Here is a 14,739-nt window from a genome sequence, read left to right on the forward strand (position 1 = left end):
GTTGGCGCTATATACATAATAATGTTTATTAATAATAATAATAATAATTATTAAATTCCACATAGTCCACTGGGCATCTCAAGGCAGTGCCATAGAAGTCTATATGGGATCATTCAAAGCCAAAGAGAAGAAAATTACAACCATGGGAGGTCAATTATGCTACACGCCATTCTTTGAGGCTAAGGTACCTACATACCTATACATCTGAAGCTGAGAAAGTGATTACTTTAGGTCAGGGTGCATTATTCTTGGGTAAAAACATGTATAAAGAGACCCTTTTGTGTAAAGGCACTTATCTTATAAAACAGAAATTTGCATTTTAAAGCTTAAAAGCGTGTATAAAATCCAAATTCTACTTTTCAGTTTATTTATGACTTACTATATACAGTTTTCAAAATCAAAAAATGTTTTGCAATCTTTTCACAAAGTTGCATCTGATTCAGGCTGACAACATTAAGCCCCTGACGTGTAACTAGTACTAGTGTTGTTATCTTGCCGTGGGAAATCCTTCACTGGTATTAAGGATCTGTGCAAATCAGAACAACAAAACTAAAAAAGTGTGGGCATGATAATATTGCTAGAAATTGCCAAGCAGATGCTTAGCGATGTCATTTTGTTAATTATGTTAAATTGCATTTTTTTTTCATAAAGAAGACGACAGTAAGTGAGTCATTCCTGGCCTGCTTATACTATTAAATTACAATTAAGTTAAAACACATCAGAAACTAAAAAGAAGACAATAACACTGTAATATTTATCTGATTACCAGTCCTTAGATGTGGTGGGTGCATTGGTTTTCTGTTTTTAGGTATATCCTTTCATTGTCCCTGGGTGCCTTACCCTTACTTCTCTGCAACTATTTTCTGCACTACTCTGCACGTAATAAAGGATAAGTGTGTTTTTCCTTTGTTCCAACTTTCCCAGGCCTAAACTAACCTATCGACCCCCTTCACAAATACACAGGTGATAATGTGCCAGCCATAGTAAGTCATAGTAATCACCATAGACTTCTATAGGATCATCTCCAATAATCTCTAATTCCTCACGGCCAGGACATTAAAGACTATGAAAAGCAAAACTACTGTTGAATTGAGGAGTCTGTGGAGGGGGTGAGTGGGCTGGGTTAGATCACAAAAAGGGGGCAAAAAGCATACATGCATAAAATTTTAAGGTACACTATCCAACCAACACCATGTTTAAAGTAAACCTATAAAAAAAAAAAAAAACTAAAGAAAAAACAGCACATCGGAAATACATAAAACAAATATAGGGTTTAGCAAACAAAGTTTAAAAAGAGAATAACACAACAGCATTGATTTATTACTAGTACAGATATTACTATACCAGGGGTGACTAACTCTGAGTCCTCTAGGGCCACATACAGACCAGAATCTTCATGTAAACTGAGTCATTTTTCCTTTTAAGTACATCAGTAGACAAGTAAAATTTGTAGTAGCAAAAAATCAAACCCAGCTGGGTATAATTCACAGACATACACAGAGTATAATTTATGCATATAATATAAAGAACCAGTTAAGAATACACACATGATTAGACCATAATCAGCATATTTATTTTTCTCTGTGTTCTGCCTGGTAAGTAAAAATATATTTATATTATGGAAGTTTTATTCTAAAGCAGTGTTTCTCAAACAGCATTCCATGGAACAGTAGAGTTCTTCCAAAGGTTGCTAGGGGATCCTTGAGCAATGGGTAATTTGTGGTCAGTTTAAGTGACGACAATAATCTTTTTGGCTATCTGTAAGGTTATCATTCTTCTCACAGGCCAGCAAAGTAAGAGGAATTGTTCCCACTGACCACCACACTAATGTACTGTGGGCTGTGGATTTAGTAATTTAAGAAGGGGTTACCTGAAGACCTGAAATTTATTTCAAGGGATGGGGAATGTCACTCGATACAAGAATAAAAGAGGTATATAATAACCCTCAATACCGGGGTTGTGTTCCATCTTGTAAGCCAGGACACTAAATAAAATATGTATGGAATCGGGGGGATTCTTTAAACCAAACCCAGGTGGACCAGGTAATTTTAAATTGTTCCAATCTATCATCATCCTCTGCAACCAACATCTTCATATGACGGATTTTTTCAAGTTCGGAGACCCAATTAGCTATAGAAGGAGCAGCGGGTTGCTTCCATAATCTTGGAATAGTGGCCCTTGCTGCCGTAAGAAAATGACGTAGAACCCCACCTTTGATAGTTTTGAGCGAACCCGGAATCATGGATAAAAGAGCTATATTTGGTATTGGTAGGGGATCAGATTGTGTAGGGGAGATTCTATGCAGGTCCACAGGACAATAATACCCCCTGGATAGAATTTTGTAATTAACCTCTTGAGCTTTACAGGTTAAGGCCAACTTATGCGTTAGGATAAATGATTTTTCCCAGTCATCCGCAGTTATGAGTCCAGACATTTCCCTCTCCCAATATTTAGTGTATATAGGTGCAGAGGGCTCAGAGTCCTGAGCAATTAGCTCGTACAACCCGGACACAACATGAGAGGGGCGGTCAGGCGAGCTAACCAACTGCTCAAATACTGTCAAACTTCTATATAGGGAGGATAAATCAGGAAATGAAGGTACAAACGATGTCAGTTGCCTGTATGAAAGCCAAGATAGCAACTGGCTTCTGTTTGGAAGATCCAGGGAGGCAAGTGGGGGAACCCGTCCATTATGTAATATACTCCTAAGATGACGGCTGTCCGAGGCGGACCAAGATAGAAATGTGGAGGTTCGCATTGCCGGGGGGAACGCTGGATTATCAAATATCGGTGTCATGGGTCCTGGATTCGTCAACAATTTGCCCGCTCTGAGGAGGATATCCCAATTGTGTAGTCAATCTAATGTAAGTGGAGGTAGAGGATGGGCCGGCTGTATCAACGACCGGTCCACCCATGGCAGGGATCGGAGGCTAACTGGAGATAAACAGTATTCCAGCCGCACCCATTCCTTCAGCTCCCTGTTGTGAAACCAGTCTATCAAACGCACTAAAACCGATGCCCTATAATAGGAAATAACATCCGGGGCCCCTGCCCCTCCTCTATTTTTGGCCTTGGACAGGGTACTAAATGCCAGTCTAGGGCGTTTCTGTTGCCATATAAATTTTAAAAATAACCTATGTATCTTACGAAGATATGCGGTGGGCAAGAATATAGGAACCGATTGAAAAAGATATACCAATCTGGGGATTATATCCATCTTATGTTTATACGGGCGAACCAGGAGAGAGGCAGGGAGTCATATTTCTGAAGGTCAGAATGAAGTTTACTGTACATTGAGGAATAATTAAGTGAGAACAATTCGGAGGGATCCGATGGAACCATTATACCCAAATACTTAATGGCATCAGTACAAATCCGGAAAGGCACATTAGAACGCATAACTGACATTTGATTAGAGTCCAAGGTAACATTAGGAATTTCTGATTTGGAATAGTTGACCTTGAAATTACTATGTATACCAAATTCATCAAGTTCCCTCAGGATGGAAGGTATCTTGATATGAGGGGATGTTATATACATCAGGAGGTCATCTGCGTACAAAGAAATTTTATATTGTATATCACCCACCTGGATCCCTTTTACATCTGGATTGTGGAGCAAAGCCACTGCCAAATGTTCCATAATTAGGGCATAGAGTAAAGGGGAGAGAGGACACCCGTGTCTCGTGCCATTCTTGATTTGAAAAGAATCGGAGAGAGTGCCGAGCTCTGGGTGAAGAGTACAATGCCGCAATTCTAGAGACCATGCAGGGACCCAGGCCCACCTGACGTAACGCTGAATGCATAAACTGCCCCATTCCTCTTCTTTAATGAGCCAGAAAAGGGATGAAGACGTCACCAGTGGAAGCTCTCTATCGAGTTCCCTGGAGCTCACAGAAGAAAATGCTTTATGTTTAATGGATGCACACTTCAGGATGGTATTTGTTAAACATTGAAGGCTTGGCTAGTCATGGAGGATGGCACAGAACAAGTTCCAGCAGGCCCTCCACGCTTTGATGGTCACAACACAAACAGAAAACTCTAATTATTTATCTAAGGCCTCACTTTACATTCAATCCACTCATTGGATTCACCCAGTGCCTCTACCTATACTAGGGTGTAATTATTTGTCATAGATGATATACTTTCCTAAATCCTGTCTACCAATGATATTTACTATCTGACCTCCCTGTGAATTACAATAAAGGTAACTTGTAGTTTCCACTAATTTCGGTGACGGGCCATCTGCAAGTTTAAGGGGCTAGCTGAGCCAAATATCCTCAGAGTTTACAAAAGTGTAATAAACAGCCGGCCAAACAACATGTGGAATGTATCAGATGTTCAGAAAACTCTGTTTACCTCATATCAACCCCATGGATATGGAAAAAAGTGAAAGAAAACAGAATGTTGATATCCTTCCAGATCTGAATTCAGCCAAAATTTTTTCTCTTGCAGAGCTATGGGGTGCAGCTGTTTCCCAACATTAGGATCACCTAGTGCGTCCCCTGCTGGGTGCTGTGGTTACCGTACTTGGGGCTACTTGCAGTGCCGTTCACTTACCTTCAGTACTAGAATATTTAGACCCCAAATGGTTATTTCACCAAAGTTCTGTTACATATTGGATAGGTGACATGAATGTGCAATTACTCTAAAACTTGGCATTCGTGTCAGCCGATTGACACTTTTATGAATGGGGCCAATACAACAGTGCAGCTGATTCATAAACAGCATATATACCACTTCCTGGATTGCCAGAAAGCATTTGCCACAAACAAGTAGCACTTTTTCTTTAACACCCTAATCTTTTAAAGCAATTGTCACTATGGAAAATAATGTATGCAGCTACAAAGGAAGCCACATGGTCCAAATACTGCAACCAGTTATTCAATTCAACTTCTGATTTCAAATTGTATATATATATATATATATATATATATATATATAAAATAAAATAAAATAATAATAAAAAAATATAAAATCATAAAACACTGTCAGGGGGTATAACCTTTCCAGCATCTACCCAACAATGGATGAGTGGGCTGTACAATCCAGTGACATTTATCTATCTCCTATTTCTCTGTATGCTTTTTATGAAGTTGAAGCTTTGGATGTACAGAATATTCTGCTTTTATCCTCGGTGTAACAATCAGATTTAATTACTGTTGGAATTAATCTCCATTGCTGCTGGATGCAGATAGAGCCAGCGTTTACCACATTCAGAAGGCGCTCAGAACTTTATTTAAATCTGGGAAGTGTTGCAAATGTTGTACACAAAGCAGAAATTTAGCAAAAGGAGGCAAAGTAAAGCTTGATGAAGATACTAGAGTGTGAAATATAACCAGACAGTAAATCAATGTAGTTTCAATACCCAAATCTCAATTGATTTTAGCCTCTTGTACTAATATATAAAGGAGTAAAGGAGCAGCACTTTACATCCCCATGCATATATACAAAGGAACATGAGGGGGGTACAGAGGAGAGCAATGAATGCATCAACCTACTGTTGCTTCAATCACAATCATTGGGCAGGGAGGTGACCGGCCTCTGTTGCCTAAATACAGTAAAGTAAAATCAGGTCACCATGTTGGATATATGGCCTGGCTGAGCCATGTGAAGTTGGGTAGTGAACATAAATAAAATTCATTGGTAGGTAGAATAACTCCATAATTTTTATTTGGATTAGTATTTAGCTGTTTACCTGAAATTGAGACTTAACATCAACTCAATGACCATGTCAGACCTGGTGGCTGAGACTAATAAACAGGATTAAAAATGATGAAAAAAACATTTTCTTTTTGCTTTTTGGCAGAACAGGGCTGGTTTATCAGCAAAGTTCAGCAATTCCCGTGTGGCTCCAGCACGGTTTACCCCGCTTGCCCTCCCCCACCATTGCTTTTGTTCCTAATGGACCAGGGTGTAAACATTTTACCATGGGTAGCAGTGAGCAGTGCTGAACTACTAATTACTGACCCCCATTCATTCCCTATGGGCGGCCATGTTATATTAAGCATCTCAACCCCAAGTACAGTCCTCGAATGTGAGGACGCAGTATGGGCACCTCAACCTTACCAATTGTCTTTATAATAACACGGAGGTACAGAGCTTGGTGCGCAAAAGGACAATTATTTAAATTAATTTTGTTCAGAATCAGTAATAACACTAAATTTGGTTCAAATCCCATTGTCCCACTGTATAATAATTTATGGTTTCTATACTTCATCTATTACAACCAACATATTAATCCATTACCCTAACTGCACGTGTCTCACTGAAAGAAATTTATTACATCCACCAAGCAATTCTCAATCAACCTCTTATGTCAAGGACATAAGACTCATGGAATACCCAACAGCATTGTCTACATATGTTTGAGTTGGTAACTCCTGCCGAGGGGCAGGTGCTTTGTGGGAATGGGAATTTATACAATGTAAATGATTCCTTTAGACCTCTTTTTTTGTGGGTTTTTGTTAAAAGGACAACTGTTCTGATAAAGTACAGATATCTATTGCCACCCAAATGTAGTGTAAATGAAAATGACACTCCTTATGTAGCATGTGCCAATACATAATTTGGTGTGTCCCAAATTCCAAAAGACCCCAACTAGGTCTGCTTTGCCTCTAGCTCCAGTTCTTCAAGCAGCCCACAAGAAGTCAAGTTTTCTTCTGGCTCCAGATCATATAGAGAACAATAGGAGGTGGGTCTAACTTCATGCCAAAAGTAGACCTGGATCATCTCCTAGTAGCATACCCTTGGGAAAATTAGAGCCAGAGATGCAGCAGAGAACCCAATATAGGTAGTGCAATTTGCATTCCTTAATTACAAGGATATCATTATAACTACACGTATCCTTTTAAGTTTGTAACAGTTTTGTTTGGGAAAATATGGGAACAAAGACAGCAACACAAATCCAATGGAGGTTTTAGATTTTCCCTACCCTACAATAAAACATTTTCTTGCAATTGCATAACTGTTAGAGAGATTTCCATTTACTGGTGACAATGTTGTAATTGGGTTAGAAAGTATTGAAACATTTTCTGAATGGGGCCAAAGACAGCAATTAAATCTAACAAAAGAACACTGTACTTGTTACTGCTTATCATTTCAGTAAAGATATCATTATTCTCATTTATCATTTCTTAATATTCATGAACACTGATTATCTTCAGGGATGTTGTTATGGGGGTAGGTCAGATTAAATTTGAACATGGACCAGCTTGGTCTTCAGATTTTTAATTGGACAAGGGACAAGTGGCAGAGAAGAAGAATATCTTTTCAAAGTGTTTCCAAGGGGATAGAGAAAGGGACACTGTGTTCCTCTTGTAGCTGTTGAGGGGTGCATGGAGGAAAAGCAGTCTTTGTGTTGGGACAAAAGCTCTCTAAATCCCAGCCTGGCAAAGATAAATAGAATGAAGAGAAAGATGACGAGGGGGCCTGTGACACTGTACAAGTGTGTGCCTGTACATGCATGAGAGGTGAATACCAAGTGCTGCCATCGCCTTGTCTTTCCACAACACAGTAAAGGGTTAAATACGCCTCCGCAATCAGAGTAACAGGGAGAAGATATTGTGCAAGATGAGTGATTGGTTGTTGGATCTGAGTCCTGCAATATATAAACACTGGCTATCATCTATGGATACAGTGTTTCCAATGTAACAATAATAAATGGTAAATCCAACAAATACAATCATGAAAAAAAGAAAGCATACCCTCTTTTTTTAAGGGTTTTGCATAGAAGGACACAATAAAAAAATTAGTCCTTAAAATTAGGTACCGGTAAATACAACCTCATATAAACAGCACATGGCATATTACACCGCTTATTAATCTCATTATTTATTTAACATGGACTAAGTCAGGATGTAGAAACAGTGTATGGAAAATAAAGAACACCTCTAACCACCTTCATTGGATATATAATGGTAAGTAGCAGCCAGGTGCTGCTAATCAAACGCACTTGATTGATTATCAGCAAGTGTGACCAACTCCAGTGTGCCAGTGTGCCAAGGAGGAAAGACATGAATAATGATCTTGGATAAGTGATTGTTACTGCCCATCAATTTGGGAAAGGGTATCAGGAAATTTTCAAACAACATAAAGTCCATCATGAAAACCCAAGAGCTCCATCTCAAATCTTACAGTCTTCAGTTATAATGGTAAATGTTAGAATTCAGAACAGTACAGTTAGAAAAAAGACTTAGCTAGTATTGTTTGTTTGGAACAGTTGGCAGGATAAAGCCTCTTCTCTCTATAAAGAACATGGCAGCATGGTTTAGGTTTGAAAAATGGATCCAAACAAACTAAACCATACGGAACTGTCTTTTGGACACATTAGACCATAGTGGAGATGTTTGGTCATTAGCACAGTGCTACTTTTGGTGAAAAACAAACACCTCATACTAAGTGGTGAAGATGGGACAATTTGAGCTGGTTTTGCCTCCACAGGACCTGAGCACCTTGCAGTCATTGAATTGACCATGAACTCCTCTGTATACCTAAATCAAATGTGAGGCCATGCAACAGGACAATAATCCAAAGCATACCAGTAAATCCACAGAATGGTAAAGAAGGGAAGCAATCAATGTGCTGAAATGGCCCAGTCAAAGTCCAGATCTCAACCCCATCAAAATGCTGTAATGGGATATTAAGAGGGCTGTGTATAAGTGAGTACCTTCAAACCCCAATGAACTGAAGCAATGTTGTAAAGAAGAGCGGTTCAAAAGATTATCATACAGAACTGACTCTCCATAAACCTGCCTTACACTATTTACAGTCATCTGTTAAAGAAATACTAAAATTGTATGCAGATCCTGGCCCTCAAGGACTACCCCGCTTCAGATGTACTGTGTTTTACTGTTTCCAAGGATATCTACATTGAAAAGAACTCAAGCAGAACATTTTCAAGGCTATTCTGTTCAATTGTCCATGAAAATATGCTTCGTCATAGGAGTGATTTTTGTGCACAGAGCTTATGAAATAACACATTTATTCAACATATTCCCCTCTGAGACTGATGCACTTGGTACAGCGTAGTTGCAGCTTTTCTAGACCGTTCAAATAAAAGTCCTTCGGTTAGGCCGCAAACCAGCTCTCAGCAGCATCTTTGACGTCATAAATGTCCTCAAAACATTGCCCCTTCAGGTGTTTCTTCAAATTCGGGAACGGATAATAGTTTGAAGGGGCCAAGTTAGGTGAGTAGGGGGAATGGTGGACCAATTGGAAACCCAGGGTGTTCAATTTGGCAGCCACAACTTTGGACATATGCGACACTTCTCCCCCAGTGTTTGTGACATCTCAGTGTGAATGTCCTTTGCTGACTTTCCCTGGAGAAACAAAAACTTCATGACGGCCCGTAACTCCAACGACACGAAACTTGCTTGTGTCTCTGCCATCACAGCTTCCCACTAAAAGAGAAAACAGTTTTAAGAATTGCAAAGACCTGATATTTGCACAGTTACATACTAAGATATTAGGTTGTCATATGTCCCCACACTCATTTTTCTATTTCATCTGGGGGGCAAAGCCAGGAACTTCTCGTATACCGCTGTAGGATCCAGTATTTGATTGGGCTTTTTGGGCTTGTGTGAATGGGTAATAGAGCTTGTATTAACAATACCCTTCACTGAGAACACCTGAATGCAATATATATCACAGGGCACTTATATAAACTGTTTCACCCCCACTCCCCAAAAAAATATACATAAAGAGATGCAGGTAAAACAGTGTGTGTGTGTATATATATATATATATATACAGTATATTTCAACTGTGTATTCAGTTGCTTGTCTGGAGTTTCACTTTAATGGTGATGGCGTGACCTTTTCCACATGTACAACAATATATTAGTGGAGCTGCACATATATGATAGCAGAAAATCACATAAAAGCTTTGAATAATGCATAAAGCAGATGATTCTTCATCCAGATGAATCACACAAAAGCGACTTTGGGGATAGTGACTGAATTGAATTTATGACATAAAGCAGGTTTGCAAAATCACTGTGTCGATGAACAGAACACAAGTTATGGAAGATCAATGTCAAAACCTAACAGTTCCATGGGCAATGAGAAATGTCATGTGTAGATTGTTTATTTAGTTTTATATTACTGTGAAATGTGCTGAAAAACATAATCATAGCCATGGCAAACAATGCAACTCCTGGGGGGCAAGCACTGCCTGACTACCTAACCATTTATTCAGAATTCACCAAACAAATTTGAATAAAATGATATACTGGGTAACCGTTTAAAGGCTAATATCAGATGGACTATAAAGCCGCAGTGTATTTAGCCCTTCCTTTCGCCTGTGAATCATCACATGCAGTGACCACCCATACAGAACAAATGGGCCAGTACTGAGTGGTCCAGTGCCCGCTGCCGCCCACTGTTAAATGTTGAAATGCTGGTTCATTAAGAATAAATGCAGCCATTGGGGCAGCTAAACAGCTGGAAAGTTCACATCCATTGAGAGCAGCCAGGGAATTCTGTTTCCACTGTCTCTCTGAACACACATTGTCTGTAGGCAACACATAACCAACTAGGAGTGCTGCCCAAAAAGAAGATGTGTTGGCCAAAACTACCTTGCCTAGCCCAGCCCAGAGGAAGATCAAATCATGGCCAGGAAGGACAGGAGGCTGCAAGCAACAGGGAGAAAAGTAAAGTGAAATATGAAATTTTTTTTTAACCTAAATATTGTGTTACTGACCCCTGGACTCTGCACTGCATACTCCTGTCCCCTGATTTCTGTGTTACATACTACTGCCCCCTTGTACTCGGCACTATGTACTCCTGTCATCTGCACTATAAACAACATACTACTGACCCTTAAACCCTTTGTTACTGACTACTAACCCCTGCAATCCACCCTACATACTCCTGACTTCTGCACTAAAAATACCATACTACTGGCTCCTAAACCCTGCATTACTGACCACTGCACTTTGCACTTCATGCTCTTGATCTCTGCACTCCACATAACAAATTACTGTCCTTTGGCACTCTGTGTTACATATATACTACTGTCTTCTACGCTCTACATTACATACTGTTAACATTTACACTCTACGTGACCCCTGTACTCTATTATATACTACTTTTATACATTGTAACAGACCCATGCATGATAAACTACTGACCCCTGCACTCTGCATTACATACTACTTACTCCACATTCCACTTTTCCTACTACTGACCCCTGAACTCTAATATATACTACTTATATACATTGTTACAGACCCATGCATTATATACTACTGACCCCTGCACTCTGCATTACATAATTCCTACTCAATACTCTATTTTGCCTAATATTGACCCCTGAACTCTATTATATACTACTTATATACATTGTTACAGACTCATGCATGATAAACTACTGACCCCTCCACTCTGCATTACATACTACTAACTCCACACTCTACTTTGCCCACTACTGACCCCTGAACTCTATTATGTACTACTTATATACATTATTATTGACCCACGCATTATATACTACTGACCCCTGCACTCTGCATTACATACTACTAACTCCACATTCTACTTTGCCTACTACTGACCCCTGAACTCTAATATATACTACTTATATACATTGTTACAGACCCATGCATTATATACTACTGACCCCTGCTCTCATATGTCATATGTAATGGGAAGGTTTTATTTAAAAAAAACAATCCTTTATGTTGAGGTATCAGTAAACGCATTCAGAGTAAATAGAGCAGTTTTTGTAAGAACAAGGACTGTGGCACGTGTGCCTTGTATACAGTCAGTAGCCTCATAAAAGCCTCACTAAATGTAATCCACCTAGGGGTTAAAGCTACTTTTTCTGCTCAGGTGACTTCTTGTAGATGTGAATAGAAATGCACAGCAGTGGATTTACAATGAGTCCACAAATCAGCAGGGACCAGATGTTCAGGCTGTGGATGTATTATTAGTAAATACCAAGGTATTCTCTGCTCTCTATTGTTTCCCCAGTTTAATTGTTTGGAAATAACAATAAATGTTTCATATACTCACTTTACAGAACCCTCTGTTCTTTGCTATTCCTTGAATGAAAGGCCTTCTTGATCCGGGACACGGTCCCATTTCCAAAAAGCACTTTTCTACCCACTCTGACAATTAGGTAGCATTTTCTGTGGTTGTAACAAACCGAAAAGCAATTTGCACGGAGACCTCGATTTGTCACCCTTCTGCGTAGTATGACTCATTCCTAATCTGAGAACAGATTTTTTCTAAAAGGATAATTAATGTTTAAGAAATAAATATCACCTCTGAGACACCGCAGAATTGAATTTAATGCCTATGCTGCAGTTGATGGGATCACGTGGCACGTGGCACGTGGAGTGGAGAGTCGGGAGGTTTTGACTTTTACACAGAGGGAATTCTGAAGTGTGCGGAAGTTGTAGTGTGAAGAGCTTTAATAACTAATAAATGTTCACTACGCGAATAGTATATAACCATATCAACCAATCACATTTCATCTTTGATCAGTTTTGCGCAGTTGATGCTGCAATGATTACTAATGAATTAGTAGGGGTTAATAAACATAAAACATTTTGCTTTAATTGGAAAATTGAAGACAATTTAACCTCCAGGTAAAATCAGCTAAGTGCATAAAAAGGTGTTCAAAGTCCCAAAATTTATTTCCTACAGGAGGCAGCAAAATCTTGAGAACAAACACCTGTCCCCTGCCAGCATGCTGCAAGAATGGGCACTTGCTGTATGTGTAAAAGCAGTGGTATCTCTGCAGAGCTCAAACATGCCGCCTGCTTAGGAAAAGTTAGAGCCCTCCAACCAGCAAGGAGCAAGAGTTTTTTTTGTGCAGCTATAGGTCTGGCTCAGAGGGGGTATGTCAGATTTTCTTTTGCATGTTGGCAGAGGTCAGGCTTTTCTATACTTTGTTTTATTGTCTATATTTTTCTTTTGATATAGCTGGAATATAATAATCTCATTTAAACTTAAAGCTGGATTTTTAAAGTGATGTGTTTTGTTTAACATATATTATTGCAGTTGTAAAAATGATCTCCATTCAAAATCCTAAATTTGACCCCTCGTTCTTTGCTCGTTCCCACCCCACTCTAACCCACAAAATCAAACCAGATAATATCTTGTGAAGGAAGATATACTCCCCTCTATCAGACATCCAGTTTCATTGACGGGGCCCCTTCTATGTTGATGGACCACTGATGGTGCAATGGTGCCGTCACTGGCTGTCCTAGTCTGTCACCTATGGAAGAAACCATCTTCTGGTCCATAAAGAAAAGGAAATCGCTGAAGACATTGCAACCTGTCAAGAGACATCTCACAAAAATTCATATATTTTGGGGTGACCTGACCATTTAAAGCCAAGCTGTATTGTCCCATCTTCCTTTTTCAATATAGACCAGCATGTGATGATCTGATCTGTGACTCATTTTTACCAAAACTATGGCAGGGTATAGCTCTTGCCATTGTGTGTAAGTAGGCACAGCACAATATGGCCAACTTACCTTTTACTTTGCCTTAGTGCTCACAGGTCAGTGCTTCCCAATCCCTTCATCACCAAAGGGGGAACCCTTGAAATAACTTTCAGGTCTTCAGGGAACCTCTTTTATAATAACTATATCAACAGCCCACAGTACATTAGCATGATGGTCATTGGGAACAATTCCTCCTACATTGCTGGCCATTGGGAAGAATGTCACCCTTACAGGTAAGATCATTGGTGTCACTTAAATTAACCTGAGGGGCAAAAACTATATAAGGAACCCCGGGTGAGAATAATTGGGATAGACTATAGGACGTCCATCCAGCCTGTATTTAGACATTAGGCACACCTGCAATTAGAGAAATGTGGAGGTGATATTATAAAAGCAGGGTTTTAGTACTGGCTACATATCTGTTGCTGGGCTGTAAGAGTATTTCAAAAAATTGAAGTTCTTATAAAATGACAAATGATTAGGATGTTATATGGTCAGTTTAGATTTAGAAAAAGCACTGAGAAGTATATTAATGAATGCACTGGTCTATATCTATTCTTCATTCTGGGGTTCATTACATACAATACAACATACAAGTCCCCCATCATCACAGCTGCTTCTGACAAGGGAATATTGCAGGATACCTGCTGTTGGATGAGGTTTAATAAACCCTGGGTATACTTCGCAGTGATGGAAGATGCCAGTTGCCATGGTAAAACCACATTAACTGTGTAATCCCCGGTACATTGTCAAAGAATTACACAGTCCAACCTGTCGAAATGTCTGGGGCCACCAAAAATCATTTTTCACCTTATTAAGGTTGTACTTGGTCTGGACAATAAAAGCTGAATTTGATTTGTTTACAAAAAATGATTTTTGCAAACACTCATGCTGTTGTCTGTTACTTTAAAAATAATAAAATGCATAATAAAAGGCTGCATACACACGTGCAATAATTGTCGTTGAAAAGGATCTTTTACGATCCTTTCAAACCGCAAACTACTGCACAAAACATGAACGAGTGCTGTACATATAGCACCGTTCTGCTCTATGGGGAGGGGAGGGGGAGAACTACGGAACGCCAACCCTGCTGCGTCCTCCCCCCTTCCTTCTATTAGGATCATTCGTCGTCCATCCTCCGTGGATCCGCCAGGATGGTCGCTCTACACATGCCAGATTGTCGTCCGATATTGGCCCTGAGCCGAAAATCCGACTAGAACCATTGCAAGTGTGTATGTATCCTTAGTGTAATGGCACCGACCTCTGTCATTCATTGCTGGCATG

Source organism: Pyxicephalus adspersus, chromosome 7, assembly GCF_032062135.1.
Source record: "Pyxicephalus adspersus chromosome 7, UCB_Pads_2.0, whole genome shotgun sequence".
Classification (NCBI taxonomy): domain Eukaryota; kingdom Metazoa; phylum Chordata; class Amphibia; order Anura; family Pyxicephalidae; genus Pyxicephalus; species Pyxicephalus adspersus.